The sequence below is a fragment of the Aptenodytes patagonicus genome, chromosome Z (genome assembly GCF_965638725.1).
Source record: "Aptenodytes patagonicus chromosome Z, bAptPat1.pri.cur, whole genome shotgun sequence".
NCBI classification, from domain to species: Eukaryota; Metazoa; Chordata; class Aves; order Sphenisciformes; family Spheniscidae; genus Aptenodytes; species Aptenodytes patagonicus.
In genome coordinates, this window is record NC_134982.1 from 65,727,779 (window position 1) to 65,755,190 (window position 27,412).

General features: G+C 40.1%; 1 protein-coding gene across 3 annotated transcripts in view; it reads left to right on the forward strand.

The window, feature by feature from the left end:
• Positions 1 to 417: 417 nt before the first annotated feature.
• Positions 418 to 27,412, forward strand: part of APC (APC regulator of Wnt signaling pathway) — a 104,438-nt gene continuing 77,443 nt past the window's right edge. For 2 of the 3 annotated variants that reach the window (XM_076362493.1, XM_076362495.1), the window contains exon 1: positions 21,815 to 21,865. The gene's annotated coding sequence lies outside the window, so the exon portion shown is untranslated. Of the gene's footprint in view, positions 451 to 21,814; positions 21,866 to 27,412 lie in introns of those variants that run through there. The other variant, XM_076362494.1, reaches the window with a different exon arrangement.

A 27,412-nucleotide genomic window follows, 5' to 3' on the forward strand; every position in this document is an offset into this window, starting at 1 on the left:
CGGCCGGGATTTCCTCGGCTGCGCCTGCGTGCTCTCCTCTCCCCTCGGGCAAGATGGCGGCGGGGAGATCAGCCCCGGGAAGCGAGTGAAGGGGGCGGCTGGGGAGCCGGGCTGGCGGGGAGAGGGCCCCGGCGCCGCGGCAGAGGTGCGCCTGAGGGAGGCGGCTGTCGGGCAAGGGCTGGGCTCGCGCAGGAGCTGGGGAGGCGGCCGGGGCTGCCCCGGAGCCCGTCGCGGGGATGAGGAGCTGGGGAGACGGGGCAGGGACCGGCCCTCGCCGGTGAGGAGGGGGAGCGGCTGTCCCCGTATGCGCGCCCGCCGGCTGCCCCTGCACGCCGCCCTGGGGAGGAGGCGCAGCTCTCGGCTCGGCGGGTCCGCGCCGGTGGCGGCAGCGGCGGGAGGCGTCGGAGGAGTCGCGGCGGCGCTGCCGGGCGGGGAGAGCAAGGCAGACAGGTGAGTGCCCGTCGGCCGGAGCGCCGGGCCCGGTGGACCCTGCCCGCTTCACCGGGCCCTTCGCCCTCACCTTCTCGGGCAGCACCCGCTTAGCGGCAGCCCCGGGCGGGTTTGAACAGGGCATCCGTCTGGCTAAGGCTTGTGTGCACTTCTCCCTGAAGGCGCCCGCCCCTCGTCCCCGGCGGCCCTGCCGGCTGGCGAGGGGGTCGCCGCGCTGGGACGGGGCGGAGTCCCGTAGGTGCTGCCCCCCACGCGGAAGGAGCCTGATCTAGTGGGTGTTGCTCAAAGCCAGTAGTGGCGCTTTTTTTTTGTGATACAATGCGATTTGACTTCGTTTAGTGGTTTTGTTCTTCAGAATCTGCCAGGAGGAGTTCAGATATTCGATAGCTAGAATACCACTGGAATAGGAAGGCAATAGGGTCAAGGCCCAGTGACTAGGTCTTAGGAAGAGCTCAGCTGCTGTCTTCTATGAAAAGATATTTAAAGTCCTTGATATGCAGAAACCTTCCTCTAGCTGTTAGGTGAGTCTTTAACTTCAAAACTCAGTATTAGTAGGGCTTATTATTTCTGTTATGTGTCCTCTCTGACCTCTTGTAATGAGGGGTGGATCTGTACAGGTGTCTGTGACTACAGCCTCAGTTTCTGAAGTCATTCTAACCTCAGTGGCCATTCATAGCTTCAGAAGTGATTGAATGTAAAGCGAAATAGTTCAGGTTTCTGTAAACGTCAGCTTCATTGTGTAACTGCAGAGTAATGGGGAAGTGAAGATGCGAGTGTACTAAACTATATAACTGACTTGTTTGTCGTTGCCCCCCCCCCCCCCCCCAAATAGCTATAAATAATATGATGGTAGTGGCCTGTAAAACTGGGAAGACAAGCCTTTTGGTAAAGCTATCATAGAAACTCTTAAGTTTCTGAAAAATAAAATAAGGTTCCGCAGAAACTGTTTTCATGTACTTGCTTCTACGAACTAATGATTGAACAAGAGGAAATTTTTATATGTACCAGTGGAGAAGCACAGATTTGAAAGCTTTTCTTCAGGAGTACTGCTAACACTTTGGTAAGTTAAGGCTATGGCAAGAGTTAAGTAAGATTAGGTCACTAACTGAAATACAGAGAAATTGAACCTTTTTCCTATTCAGGTGCTGTAATGTCGTGGTTTAACCTCAGTCGGCAACTGAGCACCACACAGCTGCTCGCTCACTCCTCCCCCCCGCCCTGGTGGGATGGGGAAGAGAATCGGAAGAGTGAAAGTGAGAAAGCTCATGGGTTGAGATAAAAACAGTTGAATAATTGAAATAAAATAAAATACTACTACTAATAATAGTAGTAATAATAATACTACTATACAAAGCAAGTGATGCACAATGCAGTTGCTCACCACCCGCTAACCGATGCCCAGCCAGTCCCCGAGCAGCGGCCCCCCAGCCAGCTTTTGCCCCAGTTTATATACTGAGCATGACGTCACATGGTACGGAATAGCCCTTTGGCCAGTTGGGGTCAGCTGCCCTGGCTGTGCCCCCTCCCAGCTTCTTGTGCACCTCCAGCCTTCTCAGTCGGTAGAGCATGGGGAGCTGGAAAGTCCTTGACTACTGTAAGCACTACTTAGCAACAACTAAAACATCAGTGTGTTATCAACATTATTGTCATCCTAAATCCAAAACACAGCACTGTACCAGCTACTAGGAAGAAAATTAACTCTATCCCAGCCAAAACCAGGACATGTAATCTTATATTTTTAAACTGAGTTTGAAAAAAATTGTATGCCAGATGGGTTCATCCAATCCTAAACACTCAAGAAATATTGTTCTTTAAGTGAATGTCATGAGATCACTGTTATGCTTCAGCTTCAAATTCCTTGATATGTTTCTTTGTTCTTTAGTTATGGTGAAGACTATTTATAGAATAGTTCTGCCCAGTGAGGAAGACCTTGCAAGTACTTGCTCTCCTCGGATGCTTTAAGTTTCCAAAAAACCCCAAATTATTTGATAAAAGGTATTTATACTTAGTGGTATAAAGGGAAAAAACCCAAAACTGTGGAAATCCAAATGGTGATATAGTTGATGAAATTTTTTTTATTTCTAAATAATGCAATAAGAAACACTATTAAGCATAAGAACATGTCTTGCCATGTGTCTTACTTCCATGCAATGAAATACATGCTCAGGTACGTCAACTGTTGGTACCTAGGCATCTGTGACACAAAATGTTCGTCGAGTAACTAACATCACAACTACATTGAGAATTTCCAACAAATACCATCAACAATGTGCAGTGCTGCTGTATGCAGAAAGTTTCCGATATTCTGTTTTGGTCTGTATTAGTGCTAAACTGATAGCTGTTGGCCCCAATGAACACCTGTATTTTGTATTTACTGTACCTTGTATATGCTTTCAAAAATATATATGTATTTGTGTGTGTGTATATTTACTTTCAATAAATATTTCTAGATTATTTCTAGAATCTTCTTATGCCTAGGTAATATCCAGAGTAAGGGAGTTATATCCCTCTATGATTGTATTTAAAACTGAATAGCGTAGTTAACAATAAAACTTCCTTAATCCTGTAATGATCAAGAAAGAAAATTTTGATTTGGCAACTTTATTTTGGCTAGACTCTGAAAATTCTTTGTTTCAGTAAAAGCAAAATAGTTTGGATTGTTTTATAGTAGTTAACTTTTCTTGTTTGTTTCAAGCAGCTCAGTAATGATAAACAGAATTATTCACACAGGTATTATCTATATGCTTTTGGAAATATTTTATGGTAGCAAGTTGTTCTTGAAATGTCATGAGTGGCAGGTGAAAGCATAGCACTGATTTAGGATAGAGTGCATCTTTTTTCCACTCAAACTATGCTGTAGAAGTTGTTTCATAGCATTATATAGTAGAAATCCATTAATTCTGTGATATTTTCTCACACTATCTGAAATTCAGTGTAAGAATCCTTTTTTTTTGTTGTGGTTGTGCCTCATATATTCTCCTTTGAGTTGTCTTGATTTAATTTGGACAGTAGAAAACAATGCGTCTTTTTCTTTTCTTTTCTTCATCAAGTTACCGTGTTTTCAGTGTGATTTTTAGTAACTCATAGGATAGTGATGGAATAAGGAATCTTTTAATGGACTGAAATTATGTAGGTAACCAGCTTGGTGAATAAAACATACACTGCTACCTTTTCATGTTTTAATGAGAGTATCAATATTATGACTGTTAAAAGAAAAAAAAAAGTGTATCAAGATTATTTTTAGCTTAGCTTTCAATGAAGCCTCCATTGTAAGTTTAAAAATGCAACGTGGCTGTACTAAATGAATGTATATGGACTCAGCTGGGAAATGGAATCCAGTAGTTGTAACTGATCTTTAAATGGATCTTCTAGTTGTTTACTGTTCAAGTTCATATTATTTTCATCATCCATTTATTACCAGTATTAGCAAAGCAAAACCACTTTTACTGCATAGTCTTGGCTTTGACTCCTCCAGATTCACATACCCAACTTCTAATGTTTTGATATTTAATACCCCACACTGTTGGGATTTTGATCCTAATTAACTTGAATTATGACTACAAGTCTGACTTTGTTAAAACAGAGTTAAAATAACCTGTGATAGTGATTTTGATGGCAAGTCATGCTGTGCTGTTGTAGAACTTGGGTTGTTGGGTGATTGCCATTCAGTTTTAGTTGAAAATTTGTGTCTTGCATCTGTTGTGGCTGGATGATAAAGCTACTAGGCAGTACGAGGCAGTAAGCATTTGCTCAAAATGTTGGAGGTCTATATTCAGCAGGGATAGTATGTTTCAGTGAAGGTTATGGGAGAGGTAGGTAGTTGGCAAAAAGGTTAAAAAGTATAATGCTTGGTTTTGTTATCTCCACGTGCTACTATAACAGTACCTCTGATACTGCTTGCTGGTCATGGTCACAAGGCTAGTACATGCTAATTTGAATTGACTGCCAAAGATTAATTGGGTTCCATGAGTATGTTCATTTGTGTCTTTATTAGAGGATGATTGCTTTAATGTTAGTCATCACTAGTGGAAATGAGAAATTTTAAAAACATGAACGCTTTTTGAGATCAGAGAGAATTCTTTTTGCCGTTACTTCCATGTGGATTTTCAGAAGGTGAGAAATAAAATTCAGTAGGCAAGATTATCTTTTGAATTAGTAATTACAGTTGTATTAGAGCACAAGTAGTTTGATTTCTCTATGGAAATGGTAAACTCGAACATTGAAGTTTGAGGATCAATAGCATTTCGAGGTGTCTTTCATAACCATAGTGTTATTCTTCAGGGGTGCATTTTAACCACAAATTGATAGAATATTAATCTCTAATGGAAGGAAGAGACCTTACTCCCATAGGCTTTATAGTTCAAAATAAAAAGAGTTTAGGCTTGTGTGAAATAGTGTAATGATGCCTCTTTTAATGCTGTGATTTTTTTTGGAGATAGGAACTTTTTATTCTTATCCTGTAGTAGAACTCTGGTGACACATTAAGGCATCACTTAAGGTTTAGCTTTTCACACATAGATTAAATTCTTTGAGTGAAAATTGTGCATTTTTTCTGGAAATCAGATATCAATAAAAAGCTTGCTTATTTGTGCAGTTAATGGTATGAGTGTTGGTTGCTTTAAATAGATTCTGAAAGGTGCTGAGTTTCACAAAACTGAATTTGGCTGTTAGTAGATTGGCCTTTTTGTAGTAACTGGCATGTGGAGGGAACTGGAAGGAAACTGGGACTTCTCATTGTTGTGTGACAAGAGTGCAAAGAAATCATGAAAGCATAAATTGTGTGAGTTGGCTCTCCCTTTATTAATAGAAAAAGGTTCTCAGGATCACATGAGCTTTTTCTCCTCTTTGAAACCCCTGCTATGGAGATCCCACATTGCTGCTGTTCTTCCATTTAAAGGGCTTCAGCTAAGAATCTCTTTAGAACTAGGCAATAATTTTTCTTATATAATAGTGTTAAAAAATCCCATTTAACACACAGATTTTTATACAGAAGTTTAGTTATATTACTCAAACATGCTACTTTGTCTCATTGCTCTTTCACTTTAAGCTGATTGAGTCATATATTGAGTTTTATGACTTGATTGTGCTTTGCTGCTATTTCTTGGAGTAAGATTTCCACTTTTTTTACATACTATAAATTGAAATTCGGTTGATCAATGAGAAGCATTTCCCTCAAGCCCCCCTCTGGCTTGTTTTGTTACAGGCTCTACTGGGGTTTGCATTTGGATTGCAAACTCCCTGTTTAGGTAGTGGGGTGACTTCTGTCTAATAAAATTATTTGAATGCCTGAGTAAGGATGTCTGGATAAAACTTACAGCTGTCAGTGTATATGCTGAAGTGGATTCCTGCTCCTTATTTTTGGTTTGTCTCCTGATGCGTGATTCGTTTGGGATTTTTTTGTTGTTATTGGTTTTGGGGATTTTTTTGGGGTGGGGGTTATACAGGAGTATTTTTCTTCACTGATTTTTGGGAATATGGAAAGGTAAGTATTAGTGTGACTAAAAATGTGATGTAGACAGAGGCTCTGGTTATATAAACAAGAAATAAGGTTCAAACATGGTAGTGAAAATCAAAAGTACTGTAATATTAAATGTATCCCTATAGCTTTAGAGGAAATTACCCATCAGATTGTCTTTGCAAGATTTTTTTGGACAAAAGTCCTGTGAACATATCTGGTCACAGACTTTATGTTCAGGTATATACAGCAGAACAGATCTGAATCCATGTTGCTACTTGTGTTATCCTTGGAGAAAGAGTAATCTTCAGAGTGATAGGAGCAAAGTGTTACTACATCAGAATTATTACAAGGAGTCTGTCCAACCTAATAGTTTTATGTAATGTGGCTTTGTGTTGTAATTATTTCCCAGAAATTGAGGGGTGCTGATAAAAAACAAAGAAATATAGCATGTAGCATAGAGAGATTTTTGTTGTTGCATGAAGTGTTTCTTGTTTTGGGTTTTTATAATTAATAGTTTTTCGTAACTAGTCTTCGTAATAAATTTGTGGCCTCCTCTGCTAGGATAGAGTTGATAGAGTTGTTTCTTCTCTACAATTCAGTAATTATAGACATGGTTCTCCTGTTTGTTACAGGTATCTGTTACTGCACTGTGGGTGTGAAGTTCTTGTTTACAATGTCTTATCTTGCAGCTGATCTCTGTTCTCAGAAATGATTGATTTGCCAAGCTTGTGGAGTTTGATGTGAGTAATGTTGCTTTTCATGCCAGTTGTGCTTGGATTTGGAGGAGAAGGTGTTGATGGTAGAAGAGTAGTTATATGTTGTAATTAAAAGAAACAAAGGAGTGTGCTGCAGAGCAAGTTAAAACTGAGGTGAGTATATAGCTGTACCTATATTCCAGTGCTTTCGTTTGTGGGGAGGAGCAGGGGAAGGTTTAGTTATTCCTTGCAGCATAGACCTGAAGCTCAAACTTAACACAGTCCATTAAGAAGCAGTAGTATATGCTGTTACAAGAGGACTACATGTTGAAATGGCTGTTTTCACATGTATGTGGGTTCTCTGTTAAGGAATAGGATAATCTTTTTTCATAGATCGTATGTACTATTTTTTACATACAAACTACTTACACACTAAACATACAGTAGGACTTCCTAACATGTAGTTAACATTAACATACCTTTCTTTGGGTATGTTTGAGAGCATATGAAGGATGTCTTGGGAAATAAATTTACCATGTTGGCACCTACTTATTGGCATTGGGATTTAGTAGTTCAGGGATTAGACTCTTTCAGTTCCTAATTTTTTTTAGAAGTGTTATTTCAGACATGGTAACAGTACTATCCAGGAATGTAATAACTCTAGGAATTAAGCTTTTCATGGGGCTGTAGTATAAGAATTTGAGCAGATATGTTCATGTTGTACAAGAAGCGGTCATGCTACTTGTTATCCTAATAGATGCTTTAATGGTCAAGGCTTCTAATCGTGTGATATAACAGCAGCTTTTATTTTTATTTGAATGATAATGGAAACATTGAAACATTCAATTATCATTCATAATTTAAACATTTTAAATGTTTCTATATTTAAAAAAAAGTTTCTGGAGTAAAAAATGCCTAATTTATCTTTGATTTGTTTTAATAATGCAATCCATTCCTTGCTGGCTTGAACCATTTGAAAAGAGGATGTTAGAAAGTGCAACAGTTTGTTTTAACTGCAGCAGTGTTAATTGTCACTTTGGTCAGCAACAGTTAACCTCCATTGCTTTGGGTATGTGTAACATCCTTTGGAATAGGCTAAGATTCATCAAGCTGTGAAACAAGACATTCCTTTTGAAAATGGAGCAAAATAGTTTGATCAAACAAGTTCATAATCTTACTAAGTTGTATTTTGTGTGTACAGTATCTGAATAAAAATACTGAGTTCCTCAGTTGTTCCTCTTGGAGGCAGGTCATAGTAGTGCTCTCTTTACAGATTTAAATTCAGATGTCAGTCTTGCAAAGAACTTGTGCTTTGCCTGAAGTTGCTGGCATCTTAGTGTAATACTGCTGCTGTCTATTTGTTTTGGTTTGTGCTACTCAGATTAAATATCTTTTTTTCTGTGTTTACTTGTTTTCAAAACACCATCCTAATATCGGATGCAATTTGAAAATATAATTGAAAATATTTTTTCTTGTTGAAAAGTCTTTTGGTACTGTCATTGGTCTTGACAGTTGGTCATGTTGGTCTTTACTAGTCAGTAAAAATTAAATGCAGTTTAGTTAAACTCTGGAATTTGAGAAGATTGTTCTTAAATGAACTTTTTCGTGCAATTAAATGCTGCCTTCTAGTTCTGACAATGTTTCAAAGCTTTGAGAAGTCTGCTTAATGTTTTGTTAAGGATCTAAGGAAGTGGGTGACCTTCCACACTACTCTTGCCTACTTAGTAAAAAATACCTTTCCTGTAGCTGATCTAGTGCCTGGTTTAAATTTTAGTATCGTGTTGCAACCTGCTTATTTCAGTGAAAATGCTGGTCATTTTATCATTTTGCTAGTAAAAGCTTCAAATAGATAGGTAGGCACTTCATTTTCATGACAAAGAAGTCAGCTTCCATTCTGAAAGAGAAGTTTGTATTTTATCAGCCCTGCTCTAGTGTCCTTCCAGTGCCCATAATGCTTGCCCCAAGGAAGGATTGTCTCTTTTCCTCTTGTTTAGGAATTCTTTGAGTAGAAAATTCCCATTAATGATGCACAAAGCATATAGGTCATAAAGGGCTGAGTACCTGTGGTTCTTTTACTATAGTAGAAGGGATACAAGACCGGAAGTTGTTTTGAACCCAGAACTTCTTTTTTTTCTTTGGGTTTGGTTTTTTGGTGGGTTTTGTTGGTGGTTTTTGTTTTTTGGTTTTTTTTTAGAATTCAGCTATGGGTTGTTTTTTTTTTTTTTTTGGGGGGGGGGGCGGCAGAGATTTAGGTATTTGAATTAGACATTCCACAAAGGAAACACTGTACATGCCTTGAATAATGGGATTTCTGGAATTAAATGCCTGCCTTGTCTCACTGAGATTGTTTGCAACTTCTGTATTTTCTGCTCAGAAAGATCTACATTCAAGATCTCTACTCTTTCTAAGCTGTTTCCCACAGAACTTTTGATCCAAGGGCTCATGTAAAGCCTCCTTGATTACTCTCTATTAGTCATTAAAGGCTTCGATGTGGAATGAAGTTTGGGTAAAATTGTTGGCTGTCAGCAGGTGCTATACACCAGGATCTAGACCAACCAAAAAAAAAAAGTTGATTATGTTAGAATTTACTTATTTACTTACTTTTGGCATCAAAAGCTTCCTTGTCAGCAGTTTTGGAGTAAAAGCTTTGGTGCCAGTAACCTTGACACTATAATTGGCACCTATTGCTGCTGAGAAGACAGCATCAGCAGACAACGCTGAGATATATGAGATTCTGAGGTTAGCAGAATCTAAGGTATGACCATATTCCTTCCACATTGTTGCTTTTTAACAGAAAGCTAAATTGAGGGGGGTTTATAATACAATGTAACAAATTTTGTTTACAGACTTTATCAATACCAGGATTAAGCACAACTCTGAATACTTCCCAATTCCCTTATATCTATTTCTTTAATCTTTCTTGGTACCAGTCTTCCCCTTCCCCTCTATTTCAGCAGAATGACTCTATTGGGATTTTGTTCCCTGGTATTCAAATGGTTCAACTGCAAGCCTTTCGTTGTATAGGACTCTAATTTTAGCCCAGTCTGGTGGAGTGGTGACTCAAACTACTGTAAAATTCCTATTTCCACAAGAGCAGGCAAAAAAACCACAGAGTTCCTGCCATTTGCTCTAGCATTTTTCTACATTTTGGATTTTGTTGTAATTTCAGGGGAAACCACAGATCTAAATTAGAAATACAAGCTGAAAAAGGGCATTAGCTAAGGTGATTTTTCTTCTTTGGTTCCAAATATAGCTTGTTTGTTTATAGGTATTGTAATATATGTTCATGACTTCTTTTAAAATTCTGTATAGACTCAGTAGAAATGTCAACATAGAATAATGGTACTTAATTCACATGTGTAAGTCTCTAAATATGGTTCAGAATGAGCTCCAGAAAGGTTTAAGATCAGGATTCAGCTTGGAATCAGTGAAACAGTTTTAATTCAATCACATTTTTTCTTCTCTTGGATGTCATTATAATTGCATCCAGGCTACCACAAAGCACAGAGTATACCTGAGTACCAGTTCATACATGAATGTGATTATTATATTTTTGTCTTAAAATATCCTTGCTAGTTTAACGTGTGTACACTGTAAATCTGTGTCCTTGCATTCAGTTAGACTCACTCCACTGCTGTATTAATGCATGCCGGTGCAATCAAGTAGCCAGAATATTATGAGACTTGTTAGTTAATGTAAGACTAATGGGATGTTTGAATTGGCATGGAATTAGGTCTCTGACAAAAGGTTTAGATGCCAGTCCAAGTGATGGCTTGCTAATTAAATGTCTGAATGTCATTGTGAAGACCTTGAGAACTAGACTTGATTCATAAAGCTTTTTCCAAAAAATGTTTCAAGTGCTGGAAGCTGAAAAGAATGAATTGAATGGAGAAAGAGAGCTTGTCTTCCTCTAAAACCAGTGGATTTGTGTATTGCTTTATTTGCATGAAAAAGTAGTTGTCTGTACATGATTGTCTTTATACTGTTCCAAATCTCTCTCAATTTTACTTGTGAGCAAGATGTCCAGATCTTTTTTTTTACAAGTGAAATAGTGCCTTGAATGGTGTAAAGGTACTGAAGAGTCCATGTGACAGTCTAGTATGCACGCAGCGAGGAAGACCTGAAACTAGTTGTGATGACAAAGCCTGGTTGTAATTCACTGCTTTATATTTAAGTCTCACATATATTTTATATATATAAAATTATTTTATATTGTAAACAATTATATATATAATAGAATATAAACAATTATAAGTGTATAATTGTTTTATATACTGTTTTATATTTAAGTCTCAATATATTTTAAGTCTCAGGTGTTTTAGAATGTTTTAACTTGTTCAGAGAGTAATGGGAAAACGTCTGCCTTCAACATACTGGAGTTACCATAGCTATGTTTTACAATTGCTCTCTGCCAATGTATTAACTCTTGCCTTTAAAGTCGACTGCTCTTAATATAGGTAGCGTAGGAATGTATGAACTTGTTATTTGCTCAATCAGTGTTTATTGCCTGAAAATTTTCTGACTTGTGACTTAAGTGATGGAGTTCTTTACAAAGACTAGTAATTGTTCGTGTGGCCAGTTTGCCACCTAGTTTCCTGTTTGAAGGAGAATTGTCTATTTTATTCAATTCATGTTCTTTTAAGTTTATTGCACCATTTGTAAACATGGATGGATAGTGTTTTTCATCATTCTTGCCTCTGTTCTGTATTTTCCAAGTTTTTATCTAATTATATTGCAGGAGTCTCTAGAAGCCCTGTAAGCATCGGAATTGCTTTGTGTTGGGCAAACCTCAAATCCATAAAACGACACGATTCCTGTACTGAAGCAATTATGCTGCTCATAGCCTGTGGTATAGAACGTTACCAGGCCTTTGAACTGGAGAATGAGGCTCACTACTAGCACTTGCCAGCATTTACTCTTTGGGAAAGGAAAGGTAATAAACAGTAAATAAAAGAACATCAGGAAGGCATCAGCCACGTGTAGACTAGAAAGCCCCTTCTCTTGTAGCTCACTTGTCTTTCAGTGAAGTCATGCTATACAGCCTTTCATGGAAGTGCTTGGACTTGATGGAGCGGCCGTGCTCTAGCACATGACTGAAGCACAGGTGTACTCTTCTGTGTGATGGGTGCACATCTGGGCATACCAGAACAGTTCCAGTCAAGTCACTCATCCAGATGACTTTAGTCACATACATGTTTGATCACATGATGAATGAGTGCCATGATGTGAATGTTGCATGAAATTTCCAAGTGATAAGACATGTCTGGTCACAAGATAGGGCAAAAAATTCAGGGAAAGTGGGAAAAAGTAAGAAGTGAGACTGGGGAACAACTATTCCATAATCTTAAATAAGAAAACTTCAGTTACTGCCAATTGTGTTTCTGGAGAAGGACTGTTGTTTTCTGTTCATGTGACAGAAGGGATTTTGCCAATGACATGGGATCTCTTCCATTGTTTCTTCCTTGTCAGAACAAGTAATACCTACTGTGAAGATTTGTCTTTCTCTTGCCACCTGGGGTAATTAGCTTGCAAAATTAACCCCTTCAGTGTTCTGGGAAATGCTTAAAATTCTTGGGATCTCGGCTTATCTTGATTTGCAGGCACTAAGTTTGCCTGCAAGACTACTTTATTTGGAATTTTTGTTTGTGTAGAAACAATGTCTTATGTCTGCCAGAGCTTACGCAGGATTGCTCAGTGCCAGGAAAACTTTAAACTTGAATGGTTTGAGTTTTAACATTAAAACAGTACAAATTATTTCTAGTAAGGGATTCAGTACTTGATTAAAAATATAAACAGTTATAAAAGAGTAATGGATCAATAAAATGCGAATCCGTGCTGAGGAGGAAGATCTGTGTCAAATATGGTTTTCCCTAAACTCAGCTAGTTGGGGCTGGTGTTCTAGCTGACTTGCCTTGGGGATCTTTGAAAATACATCTTTTCATTTGAGATTGACGTATTGAGGTTATGTGTTAGGAAAAAAATAAAAAGGAAAGTGTTCTTCTAGTACACTTAGCAATGGGAGAGCTTTTCTAAATATGGTTGTGATTATTTAAAATTTTCCCTTCTCATGTCCGTAGGGATTGGAGTCTTGAGATGCAAAATGAATTTGTAATCAGTAAGATGTTCTTCCTCTCAGTGATAGTATTTTAAATTGTACCTCTAGCCTGAGTGTTTCAAGAAAGTTGCAATGTTATACACGTTAATCATGCAATTGTGTCATACAGTTCAAAGATTTAATGCTTGCAACTTAGGTATTTTTATTGTCCAAGCTGACTAGCTGGTGGCCTTGGGTCCAAGCTGGGGAAGGGAAGCTGGCACTCAAATATGCACTTTATCAAATATGCACTAGATCAGGGAATTTAAAAACACTCCTGGTTTCTCAGCTTTGACAAACTTAAGTGCGTTTTTGTGCTCTGTTACTCCATTGATGCTTTATTTGTTCTGGGCATGGCTATCAGCCCTTTTCTTCAATTGCTTTTTTCCCAGTAACTTCGGTAGTGGTACATTTTTAGTAGTAGCTGTCTGAGATGCTGGTTCTGTTACTTTGAAGTTGCATATTGATTTCCAAGATGAAGAATTACCCAAAGAAAGGCCAGCTTTGTGTGACTCCTAAAAGTGTGGATCATTGAGCACTGTTGCTACATTTATAGAGCTTGGTACTGGAAGCAGCTTGCATGGAGGTGCAATGACTATTTCAATTTTGCAGTCTCTTTCTACTGAGCAGGTAGATTAATTTCAAAAAGTATTCATGCTGCTTGAATACTGGACAGGGCAGACTGAGTCACCCACCTCTAGCTTATATCTGAATTTTTGTTCCTTACTGACTATTCAGTAAGCTGAACCTTCATTATTAGGAGAAAATATCCTAAGATATTATAGACTTGTCAGATTTTTATGAAAACAACCCTCCCAATGGAAGCAAAAAGACTTTTTTCAACCTCACTAGTGTTACAGAAATTAAGATTTGAAGATGCCGTTCATTCAAAACCCCAAAAGAAAAACATAACTCCTAGCACCCACTCCACCAACACCATAAAACCCCATATTTTGAAATGAGGCTGTGGATTTTTAATTTTCAGTAAACACACTAAACTGTGTGCCAAAAGAGGAGAAAAAAAAATTTTAGTATGCCACCAATGCCTAGAAGCTTGTATAATAGCAAATTCCCTAAGGGAGTGAGACCCAAATCATCCAGGGAAGCATTTTTATGGTGACTAAATAAGCTGAAGAGAGCAAGAATGTTTCCAAAACAAAAGCTACCCCAAAAATCTGACATGAATCACTAGACTAGATGATTAATATGGCTGTGAGCAGGAAAACTGCATGCTGGCCAGGTGATGTGGGGGTTGTGGTACCAGGGACCACAAGTCCGTTTTGCAGGAGTGCTGCCTCCCACAGCAGCTCATCTCTGCATACACAGAAATCAATAAATGGTGAAGTTCTGCATTTGTCCTGAGGAAAGAGCTGGAGGACTTTCTTTCCTAACCTTAACAAGCAATCAGCTAAATCTCAGTAGTGTGAGACTTGACTATAATCTAGGTCTGTTCTAGACCTTGTCACAGCCTTTCTTACTGCAGTGGGCTTTAAGAAACTTGCCTATAGCTGAAACTTTTTTTTTCTTAGCAGACTTGGAGAATGGTGATCGTTAACATACCCTTTTGTAAAAGGTCTTTGCTTACAGGATTCCATAAAAATTGACCTTCCCTCCTTTTCAATATCCTGGGAAAAAAACATGTTGATAACCTTTAGCTAAATAGATTTTTAACTGATTTATTACTACTAAAATGTCAGAACGCTTACAAGAAATCAACTCTTGCATTAAGAACATCTGGTCCAAACCAAACAAAGGGAAGACTGAAAAGCAGGTTGTGAAGAAAAAGGTAAATATTCCACTGAAGTGATAGAGCTTCCATTTGTCAGAGTGGTGTGGAGTACTGCGATGCTCCTGGGTTCACTAATAAAGCTTATATAACCATGTAGCATCCATTTTTTTTAGCAGTGACCTCTGTCAACCACAGTGTAACAAGAAACTGAATCTGATTATCCATTTGCATGTGCAGTCATCCATTTGTCATGTACAGATGTGAATACTGCAACTTCTTATGGCTGATGCTAAATATTAAGGAAAAACAAAAACAGGGCTTTGTCTTGTAACTCAGGCCACTGTAAGTATTCTAGGTATCTGCTCAATTTCTTCTACTGGGTCTAACCCTTCATCAGTCTCTGCGCAGCTGATGGGTGCACAGCCCTGGGTAAAAAGGTGCATCAGAGCCAAGAGCTGTGCGACGGCTAAGGACAAAGTATTCTAAGACAAAGTGCTTTGATTGCAAAAGATAGCTCTAGTGAAGACCAGGCAGATCCAGAGCCTGGCACTCCAAGAAGCATTGGAAAACATCAAATTCTTGATCTTTCCCTAAACATTTAATACTTTTCTACTCTATGGCCCAGATGGGGAAAAGAGGAGAAATCTGTATTAATAAACAAAGTCCTCTAGGAAGAGCTTTTCCTCTGAAAAAATTTCCCCAGAGAATCCCTGAGGTACACTAGACAAGGGCTTTTATATGGATGATGTTCAGCCTTCAATACAGTTAACAGATTACTGAAATGGAATTAAGGATGTGTTAGAGGTGTGATTACAGGTTTCCAAAAGTGCTGAATAAGCCTTTAGTTTGCTGGAGGTTTGGAATGAGTGGGTAGGCACATGCATGAATCAGTGGAGTAAACGAAACTACACTTGAAAGTCAACTCTTTAGTTTATTTGGTCAATGTGAACTCACTTTCTGCATATTACAAACAAATGATGTTTTCTACCTCACATCTTTAAAATCAGCTTTGCAGATTTCTGTAAAAGTCCACCCCTTTAGTGGATTGGATGAGCACCATCCATTTCTGTTTTCTGCCTTTTTAGCTTTATCTTCCTTTTATGTTGTTGCAACAGAGCTTTTTGGGTAGGATTGTTTTTCCATTTAAAAACCAGAAATCTGTGTCAAAATGAATGTACAATGTTAATACTGGGTAAGGTGAAGATATCTGCAGTAAGAGCTGATGTAGGTATATATTGAACTTCTCTGTTGCCTTTCATCTGAGGTACTGCACAACATGGCTCTGACTTGCTACCTCCTGATGTCCTACAGGTGAGGCCCAGATTAAATAACAACTCAGTTTGTTGATATTTGAACAGAAATATTTCTGATAAAGACTTGTACTCTAAATTAAAGTCCATTCGGAACGAGGCCTAACAACTGTCATGCTTTGCTGTAGTATTAAGAGGAGGTGGAAAAGAAAGGTAAATAAAAGGAAGGCTGAAATTATAATATGCAGCTGGTTAGAAGGGAAAGAAAACATGAGACATGGCTGAAGTAAGAAGTGGTAATTACCGTACACAGATAAAGTAAACTACCTAACAAGCCTGAAAGAGCTGCAGCAGAAGAAACAAAGCGATATGATACCAGGATACTGTGATGTTCTTAGAGGGTGAGGAAACCATAGTTAATGCGACACAAAGTTGTGGGGTCTATTATATAGCTGAGATAGAAGAATGGGTGAATGGATGGTGAAGTTTACTGGGTTAATGGTTTGCTATGCAAACTCTTTTCATTGTTATACTGTTTTCAGAACTTTCGTGACTAATATTACAGATTGGGCCATGGCACCATGCTAGATCTAACAGATGTGAGGAATGAAGCAGTCCTTCTCCTTGAATCTTCATTTCTTTAAGTTGCAGGAAGAAACCTGCATGCAGATGGAAAGTGAGATGGAAGAAAGCATGAGTGGGAGATGCCCCAGAGAGCACAGTACTTCTGGACAAAACTAAGGAATTGGCAAACAATAGAAAGCATTAGATAGTGAAGGACTTAAAGAGCAGGTGATAGCTTTCTGTACATCTGACTTATTTATGAAATAATTAAACAGCATGCATTTTTCTGCTTTTCTCATTTAGTTTGTTACATGACTTTCCGGTAGTTAATTGACTCCTGTGAAAGACAGATCTTTTCATTGCTTGTGGAAAAATCTTCTCAAGTTCAGGAACTTGTAGCATAACCTTCTGGGGGGAAAAAAAGAAGAGGAGTTTTAGTACATTAGTATAATAGAAAATCTTATAAGAACAACTTGATTTCTGATTATCTATTCTCAGTACAGAAATTTCCTGTTTATTTTTGTAGGATTAGTGTCAGAAGAGTTGAGCGCAATATATTCTGGATGATGCATTGGGAAAGTGACAGAGTTCTTTTCTCCACTCTTTCTGCATGAGAAAGATCTTCCTTTGGTTTCTTTATCCTCAGGAAACCTCTTTTTCTGATGATCTTCCTAAAGCTCGTAGTTGGAGTCATCTGTATGGGGAAATAACATGCAACATTTCTGAGAGAATCCTGATGGATTAAGTAGGAATACAGCTTTTCATGGTCAAAACACTGATATTAATGCTTGATGGGAGCAGGTTATGAGTATTGCCAATGTGTGTATATACAAACTGTCACTGGTCCTAGTCCATGGTAAGGACAAGGCTCAGAGAGAACAATACACAGTCTGTGTGTGGTAGTGAGAGAGGTAAAAGCAACTTCACAATTTCCAAGGAAATGAGAAGCAGAGAGCATGTTCAGCTTCATCGATTTTTAAAATAAAGTTGGAAGGCAGGAGGCTATCTCTGGTTATAGCACCTGCTAAAATATTTTATCATGTCCTGTGTTAAGATGAAATTTGCATCTATGTAAAACAGATGTGAAATGTTTTCAGTTTATTTTGTTAATAAAACCTGTTTATACCACCTTTCTAAAAGATGCAGCTTGATGTAAGTCGATGTGTAAAACTTACATTAGTGAGTGAAGTTCTGAAGGCAAGATCTCTCAAGTTGGCAATGCTACGTTTCACATTTGTGAGTAATACCAACCATAGTGCCTGGCAACAGAGAGGGGGAATTTAATTCGTTATCCAACCCACTCACTGTGCCCAGAGACTCTGAGGTAGGTAGTACTGTGCATGTACAATGACTAATAATGAAATATCAATCACTTTAAATATATTAAATAGCGAAAAGCTTCTAGGGAGAAGGGTGCTGCTGCAGAGGGTGAGGTTGTGAAGGCACAGAGAACTGTCCCATTTATGAGCCAGTTATCTAAAAACAGAAAACATCTTGCGTTTTCTGTTGTAATAGTCTTGATTTTATGAAGCAAATAAATATTTTGGGGAATGTCCTTTATGTTTTTAAAAATGTGGATCTTAATCTGCTGAGAGCTTATATTTAGCATTACTTAGCAGTGGGGGAAAACAAGGTTATGACAATTTTATTTGGTCTCAGACTGGGTTTCTATAAATGCAGTAAGAAGTTGGGAAATACTTAGTGCATGGGTTACATCAAATATTCTATGAAAAGATTGCCAATTCCTTTTCTGGAGCACAGCTCCCATTTGGCAGTTTGAGAATACTGTGCTGGGTAGACTGCAGGGATCTTGTCCAAAATAATAGAAGTAATTGTATTTTGAATACTGAAACTGAGCTGATCTTTTTCAATACTAAAATTTTGTGTCCCTGGGATTTGATAGCTTATATGCAGAGATTTCATTCTTTTAATAGAACTTAAAGGGTTTTTTTTTTATGTAATATGGAGCAGGTATTGCTAGATCTGTCTTGGTAATGGTATCTTTCAAAGAATGAAAAAGCCATCTTGTTCTTTCTGCCAGATAGAAAATAACTAACCAAAAATAAACTAAGTCTAAACAAGACTTTTCTCTGTACAATTCCTTTCTGTGTCTTATTTTTTCTTGAGAGCCTGAGCTTTTTTATTCAAATACTGTTTCATTGGTATCACTTCTATTAGCAGAATCCAGTACTGTACATACAGAGCAGTTTTGAAAGAAAATAAGAGATGTGTCACAATACTGTTCACCTGTTTGGCTGTCTGTCAATATTTTAACACCACTGGAATATACAGCATAAGAAAGGTCATCTTATTACTAATAACATGCTGTTTATTAAACTGAATTTCACTTAATACTGGATTTTGCTTCAGAGGCAAGTGCATGTGACACAGACACAAAACATAAGCTGCCATTTCTATGATACCATAACAGAATGGGCATTACTATGAGCAAGGAAGGGAAAGCTTTCTGCCTCCCACTCAGCTGTCATCTTGGCAGAATTTGTGCTGCTGCTTATGCTCTTATGTTCTGCGAATAAATATGGGACTTCAGGCTATGGAGCAGTGAATCTAACATCACTCATCAGCACTGAATTTACTCAAACTTACGCAGCTTGTGACTACCAGGCTCAGAAAGGACTAACCAGTACCAGGACTAACAAGAATTTTTTCACAGAGCAAGAACTGTAGTTAGTTTTTCAGAGTTGCAGAAAATGCAGTATGATTTATGTAAGCAAATGGAATACGTTATGTAGCCTTCCATCTTTGATATTCCCATTTTGGATTCTAGAAAACTAAATGTACTTCTCAAGCTTAGTTTTTTCACTTAGAAGTGTGCAGTTTAGCTTTAAAGTATATAGGATTTCAGTTTCTCTGGCATTTTCTTTGGCATCAGTTCTGTAGTATTGTCTTTGCACACAAGTAGTCATTCCAGACTGCGCTGCACTTCCAACTTCTGAACGTGATTTAAAACCATCACTGGACCAAGCTGATGGGTATATAAGCCACAACTCGTACTGCAACAGCTTGCCAACTGATAGTGTAAGTGTTGAGCTATGTCTATACTTACTTGAGTATACACTTATGCTGATGTAAATAATTTTAGGATGGAGAGAGCTATGTAGTAACAACTGGGAGCATTTTGGTTTGCTTTTCTCAGGGGAGGAACAGTGGCATATATCAGTAAGATACAAAGTAAGATGGCTTTAGATCTAATGCCTAGCTAGGTTCTAAACCTTAAACCTGTTAAGAGTAATGTGATAGTTTGTTACAGCTGAGGGAGTATAAACTCAGTCTCTGTAGTACCTCCAGTCTAAAATGAAATTGAGTGGATCAAAAACCAGAAGGATATCAACTATTGCTGTAATTAATAGAAGCTTTGTAGCAAAAAATCATATAGCCTGAAATACCCTTGAATACTGGCCCACTTAACTTTTGTTTAAAATGGTTTACCGTAACTGCTTAAGTGACAGGACCTACATACTGATGAAGTCAAAGAGGATTTTGTGTGATACCATGCTGAAGGTAGCAGATGACATCATGATTAAGGAGATGTGTAACATTAAGACATTTGGTGAAAGGTTAATCTGGTGAAGAGCATCTTTCCTGAGAGTGGGGTATTGCCTTCTATGACTCTGGAAAAAGGAACCATGAGAAAACAGCTGAAATTAAAGTAGTAGAATTTAAGTATCTGTGGTGCAATTGCTCACATGCATACATAGGCCTGTAGTGCCTTTAATTTTGTCTGGTCCCAACCACGAGGTTATTACAAGCCTGCTTGTTTCATACAAATCAAAGAAATTATTATAGGAAGAATGAAATTTCCTCAGACATGTAAAGATACATGTTCTTAATGAGGTCCTTATGTCCACTTGTATAAGTATATAACTCCATAATTTATGTGAAGTGCCACAGGGAAGGGCATTCATTTGCTCTAGTTGAGAAATGGTTGCATTTTTTCAGATGTCTTCTATCAGGCACTATTCTGTTGAGATGGACTGCACTGCCCATGGATTTATTCTTGAATGCTTCTTCTAGAGGATTAAAAAGACTTAATATTGTGCCGTTTCTGCAAAGCTGCCTTTTATATTAGAGCTGGATTTTTTTTAAACATCATCCCTGTAGTACCTGTTATCTAGACAACCTTTTTTAAAAGAAAAAATACAGACGACAAACTCAAACAGCTGAAATATGGCTTAATTTCTGCTGTCTCTTGTATTCGGTAGTGTGCTTCCATGGGGTTTTAAGTCGTCTTCATGAGTACTTTGTTACATCCTTATCCTTGGAGAGAGATCAGTCCTGGAGGGAGATTCTAAAATAGTTTCATGGATTAATTTGTTTATTCATCTGTCTTTTGGATTGTTTTCTGACCCATCACTAAACTGGTACTTAGTGTTCTAATTTGGTATTGCTTAAACATATATGTATTTTGTTATCAGATCTGTTACTGAACTACCAAGTAGGAGTGACAACTTTGTATCTGAAAAGCCCATGAAAACAGTATTTTACTGAATTGCAAATAAATGAGATACCCTTGAGCTTTAAAAGTTGCCTTTTTAATAAGCAGTGTCTATATGTATTTCTTTAAAAATTAGATCATAGAATCATAGAATCATTAAGGTTGGAAAAGACCTATAAGACCATCAAGTCCAACCAGATGAACTGTATTAGCTTTAATTCTAATATCTGCAGAACCTCGTTTCATTTTTAAATGAAAAGCAAAGTGTTTTCCTTTATATAGATGCAAAAGATTGTAGTCGTACGCAGTATTTAGTCCTTGTGTCATTTAACTGACAGGAGAACGAATGACAGTCGTCACAACTGGGGTGCTGCAGGTGCTGCTGAGCTACCTTCTGCGGAGCGCGTCAAGTCTCTTGCCCGTGGCTATGCAGAGCGATACTGACGCTCGAACATAGAACTGGGGGTGGTTTTGCACTGAAAAGAAGGCCCTGCCTGCCTTCTCAGCGGTTTAAAGCCGGCTCGACAGCTGGCGCGTAAGCCCCTGTGCGTTAACACAACTCGTATTCTGTATTTTACGTCATGTGTGCGCAGTAGGTGGTAACAGGTTTTGGGCGGCGCAGGCCTTCAGCGGTGTGCGCCGGCGGGGACGGCCGCAGCGCCGGGAGGAGAGGACGGCGTCCTCCCACCGCGTTGCGCCTCAGCTCGCCTCGCCTCCTTCCCGTTAACTTCCCGGCGGAGGCGTGCCCCGCTTCCCGGCTCCCGGCCCCGGGCCCCGCCTGCCGCGGCTGGCTGCGGGAGCGCGCTCCCCCCCCCCCCCCCCCCCCCCCCCCGGGGAGTGGTGGGGCGCGGGACAGCCCGCCGCAGCGGCAGCGCCCAGGCGCTGCTCGCAGGCCCGCCCGCGCCGTGCCGGTCCCGGTGCCGAGAGCCGCGGCTCCGGCCTGGCCGGCGGCGCGGCTCCGGGCGGGGGCGCAGCTGTTCTCCGCGGAGGGGGCGGGCGCATCCTCCGGGGCGCGCCGTCCCATTGGCTGCGCCGCCGCGCCGGGCGGCACGTGACCGGCGGGGCAGCATTGGCCGCGGCGCTGGCGCAGCCGGTGGGCGCGGGCGGGGCCGGCCGGGCCGCGCCGGGCGCTGGCGGCGGGATGGAGGCGCAGCGGCCGCGGCCATGGGGTGAGTGCGGCGGCGGCGGCCCCCCGGGACCGCCGCACCCGGGCGGCAGCGGCGGGCGAGGCGGGGCGGCTCCCCGCGCCCGTGACAGGGAGGCGGAGGCGGCGCCGCCGCCGGGAAGGGAGAAGAAAGCGGCTTTTGTGGCTAACCCCCCCACCCCCCAAAAACCGGGCTGCGGGAAAAGGGCTGCCGGTGCGGGGAGGAGGAAGAGCCGCGGCCGGGCGCGGCGGGGAGCCGCTGCTGGCGGGACCGAGCCCCAGCCCGCCCCGCCGGCGAGGGGCACAAAGCCGCCGCGGAGCCCTGGCGCGGCCGTGCGCCCCGCAGCGCGGGCTCCGGGGCTGGGGGGAGGAGGGGAGGCGGGCGGGCGGGCGGGCAGGCGTCTCGGGGCGGGCAGCTCCTGCCCGGCGCGCGGAGGCGCCCCTCGGGGGGCGGCGAGGCGCTGCCCGCGGGTGGCAGCGGCCCGGCTTTGTTAGCGACGCGGGCGGCGGTGCCTCCGCTGCCGCAGCGCGGCCCCCTCGCCGGGAAGGGCGAGCCGCGGGGGGACGGGAGGCCGGGCGGGCGCGGGTGGGCGGCCGGCGGCGAGCGGGCCTGGCGAGGAGCGCTGTGGGGGGAGCGGTGCGCCTTCAGCGCGCCCCGGGATCCTCTGACTTCTCGCAAATTCATTTAACATCACAAAGGGATGCTTGGGTCCGCGACTTAACCTGAATGCTGTGGGAAATCTTAATAAATTATGTATGAAGCAGTGGGTCCTTTCTTTCCCTTTGTCAGATACGCAGCTTTCATTCTAGTAATTAGGTCATTGCCAGCAGAATGCTCCTTGCTTTTGCAAAAATCTGAGGCGATTTTTGGAGGACACGTATGCTGCCAAATTATTTCATCCTATTCACTGTTTGGGTCGAGATTTAAAATCCTTCCTGTTGACTTACATGGAGGACCCTGGCTACGAGCTGTAAGGAGCGTTTTTCATTCGTTAGGATTTTCTTCAAGGGATCAGCAGAGCCCGGTTTTGACTTGATTTGGGTAGTCATACATGGAAAGATGCCTTCTAAAGGCGTTGCAAGAACCATATAGCTTCTTAGTTTGCATAGAAGTCTTTTTGGTAAATTACTGTGCATACATGAATAATAGAATATAGATCGATTTCAATTTTTAAATACTTCCCCCTCTGCTGTTTGTTCTGTTGAAAGTGCTCCTTAATGTTCTTTCTACTCGGTTTTTACTATTTAGTCAATTTTTCTGTTACTTCTGATGCAGTTAATAGATTTATGAATATTTTGTCAAAATTACAGTTCTTTGAAAATACACATAAATGTGTGCTGAAAGTAGTTTCCTGGAACTAGACTCTTCTGTATGTTTAAGGAGACTCGAAGTAACTGGTAAATTATTTTTTTCCTCCTTCTCAGCTCTGGTGAATACAGTGATGCACAAAAAATGTTTGATGAATACAAGTCTAAATTACTGAGTTTAAATTTCTGCTTTATAGTAAACATCCCCTCAAAACATCTTATATATATACTATTTTTTTTAGAACTATAGATTTCCTGTCTATCAGTAAGAGAGGATTTGGATGATAAATTTTAAAACATCAGTTGACGACTTACCATTTGGAGTAATTGGTTTCAAAAGGTATATTGGTGATACTAGATGTTTCTCCTATACATTTTGAATGTTCGTTACAGTTGCTTAAATATTAGAAGTTACAATAGGTGCAGAGTTGCTTTCACCACTTTTTTCTGAAAGGAAAGAGGGTGACAAAAGCACAGTAGTGATTAGTGATTATGATGATTATTATGGTGATGCTTCTTCCTGTACCTTTTTAAGTCTTAAAAAGAAACAGTCTTAGTATTGTCTTGTGTAACAAGCAGAGTAGTTCCTGGAAGAAACAGTAGTCACACTCTTAAAAATGGCAGCTTGAATAAAAGATCACTTTTAAATATAATACTTTAAATTATTTATGAGTGCAGACTTTCCTAAACATCATCCCTCAAATGCTATTGTGATACTTGCCAAAACATTTGTACAAAATACTCGGTTATGATAAATGTTCTGATACATGTTGTCATAGTACACTATTAGTATATCATCAACATGGAATAGTACAGTGTAAGTTGGAAATGCATTTATCATAACCGAGTGTTTTGTACGTATGTCTAAAATCTGTTCCTTTGGTCTCTCAATTCTTACGTTGGATTTCAATATATGTCTTAATTCAGTTGGTAAAATGTATATGTTGATGAAACATGACTAATTATTTTTTCATCAATGGAATGAAATCCTATTTAAAATAGGCTATACTACTAATGATATGCTGTGACAGTAAGTTGTTGTCAGTGAAGACCAAGTCTCTACTGGTGGTTTTCCAAAACTTGTGCAGGACCTGTGTGAACAGATGCTGATATATTTCCTGCAAGACAAATGGTCTTCTGTTCCCTGCAAGTGCTGAAGGTAACCCTGAAGATGACCCTGATAGGTCACCCAATATGGGGAAATACTTCTTTATTATAAAATAATAATTTTTCTCTTTTTTATAATTAAAGCTGATTTATTTCATGTTAATGGTTTTGGGTTTAATTTGTGTTTTCAGTTAAAATAGGAAAATAAAGACCTGTCTCAGACTTTTTGATAGCTTAAGCTGTCTAGAATTGAATCCTTAAAAGATTATGAGAAATATAAAAGTAAACAGGAGCAAGTCATATGCAGTGAGGGCATACACAATTAGCCATGAATAGCAAAGATGATCATCATGAAGAATGAGTGTTCAGGCTTGTGAATCATCCCTGGGCCAATATAAGTTATGATTCAAATGATGTCTGGACTGCTTTGTGTTCAATATAGTATTTAAATGCAAATCATGTTTCATATTTTCACAGTCGTATTCTGAACGCAGCATGACTAACCAGCTAAGGAACTTCCCAACCCAGAATTATAAAGGAAGAAGTGGGGCTTTTTGCCTGGCAGTGTAATAAAAGCTGAACTTGACTGTTAATAGCCTGAAATGTGTCTTCTGGATTTCACTCTTTTTTTTTGTACTGATAGGAATGTTTTTTGGATTGTTAGCATTCTTTAGTAAAATCCTAAACATGGGGTCATTTCTGTTGCTCGCACACACACACACTTAACCCCCAACATACTTGACCTGTAATGAGGAAGGCAAGCCAAGAGTTCAGACCATCATCTTCTCTTTCCTTTTCCTCCTGGTCTTTTAAGAATGCAGAGAACATGTATCACTTCCTGTTTTGAGCCTTCATCAGCCAAGTTATGTTTTGGTTAGGAAGAACAGGTGATGCTTCTGCCTATGATGGTTGGTGGGTACAGGCCAAGTATTGAACTTAAGGAAATATCCCAAAATATAATAATTGATTGAAAGCTCTTGCCAAGTTATGCATTCATTTATGGAAGAACAAAACCAAAAAAACTTTCTACCCTACTCCCCTCAGTTGAAAGGATTTAGGAAGGTCAGGTGTAGTAAAACTTAAGTGTTGTAGTCTGCTGTCCACAAAGATAACCTTCATGCAGAAGTGGATAGAAAAACTAAGAAGAAAATCCTCTCGATGCAGCTGAGGTTTAGAGAAAATTGTGTGGCCTCCTTTTGAAGGGACTAACCCTTTCACAGATTGTATTAGGATAACTGATAATAGTAATGGCTTTTCATCTGGCCCTTGTTTTTTCTACATGGCTGAAAAACCCAGGAATTCAGAGGGTACCTAATCTAGATACTCTCTTTTGGTATAATTTGTTGCCAGTTTTTTCAATTACAGCTTTTTCAAATTTATTAAAAGGAGTAGTGTTACATAACTCGCAATTCACTTTCTGGTACCAAAGCCCTTGTTGCTAAAACAAGCTGATGAAGAGCAGTTTTCTGTGATGGCTAATTTCTGCTCCTTCCTGCTTCCCTCTGATGACCTGAGCATGCTGATGCAGAATGAATGAAAACACGAACAGAAGGTACCAGATCTGCTGTTCCACTCACGGACAATTCTCATTCTGTACCGACTATTTTCTTAATTTTTTTTAACCACACCCAAAGGCTTACACCAGTTTCAGACTCTCGTTATATTTGTGTGCCCACATAGCCCAGATGAGATAAAAACCAAACAAAATAGCCTCCCTTCTAGCTGCTACTGACTAGAAGTTTTGGGATTTGTTCTTAAATGCAGGTAAGGACAGGAGGATTAAATATGCTAGGAACAGAAGCCATTTTAGTAAAGCGTAGGCTTTTCACCAGGTGGAAATAATACAGTTGTTCAGTGTGATGCTGGGGAAGGCAGAAATACAATTTTTCTGCCCTATCTGGAAAGAATCAGGATAATGGGCTTTTATGATCTGAGGCCAATGGAGTATTTTTCAGTGAGTAGGAAAGGAGAGCATTAAACAACGTCTGTGAAGGATAAACACTTTTAAATCAGCAAGCCTGGAAACCTTGCCCCAAACTGAAATGGATAAGACAATCCCTGGCCCACTGATGCTCATTTTTGATAAGTTCTTAAAACACAGCAGCACTTAGAGTGCTGATGTTTTGCCAGAGTTGAAAAAGGACAAGCAGAAGGGTATTTACAAATAGACCATTCAACTTGAAGACAAGCTTCAAACAAAACAGTGGAAAATCTGATACAGGATTCAGTCAACAGAGAAATTGAATTAATGCAAATTGGCATGGTTTGATATGTTCAAAATAAGAAGGGCCAAAAAAACCCTCACTTTATTCTCTTGAGTGTATTGATAAAGGTAACTGTATGAAAATGGTCCATTTAAGGCTGAAGTTAGTAAGCGGGGCTGCCTTACCTTAGAACAGCTGTGCTGGATTTTTGCCCCCGTCTGTCAGCCTTGCCCCTCTTTTGGAAATAGCCATGTAACAGCTGCTGAACCATCATGGTTAATGGCCCAGCGTAGTAAGTTAAACCGACACCTATTTCAGATTACCTTGGTAGTCAGGCAGTAATCTGCATTGGTTTAGGCAGCTGCCACTTGAGCAGCTGAGCCCTTCTCTCTTCCCTGGGTGGGAACCTTGCGGAGATGGGTAGGGCAGACAGCTGGGGGCAGCCCTCCCAGCTGTCCCAGCATTAGCACTAACCGCTTCCAAGTCAGAACCCCTAGACCTAGTGCTTCAAACAGTCTGTTTTTAAATGTATTTAAGATAAACTAATTGGAACAATCTCGTGACGGTATGACTACTTTTTCCCTGTATTCAGTGTGATACTCCCTTGAAGAAACAATTCCCCATTAGCCACATGGGAATGAATAACAAAAATTGTGAGAATGGCAAAGAATAATGAGGACAAGATATTGGGCTGAGCACTGAATAGTTGGATAGAATTTGTGGATGTAGAAAGAAATCAGAGTTGATGGTCCTTTCCAACCTTACTAAATGATAATCTAGATATTCATAAACTTTAGACACAGTGGTTACAAGTTGTTGTATTAAGAAGATAAACTACATTGTGAAAAAATGTCAGTTGCAGAGCACGGGAGCACATCTGCTTACTGGTGCTGGTAGTAGAATGCTAAAGTCTGTTTGCTTATTAGAGTTGAACATCTGATTTACTACTCTCA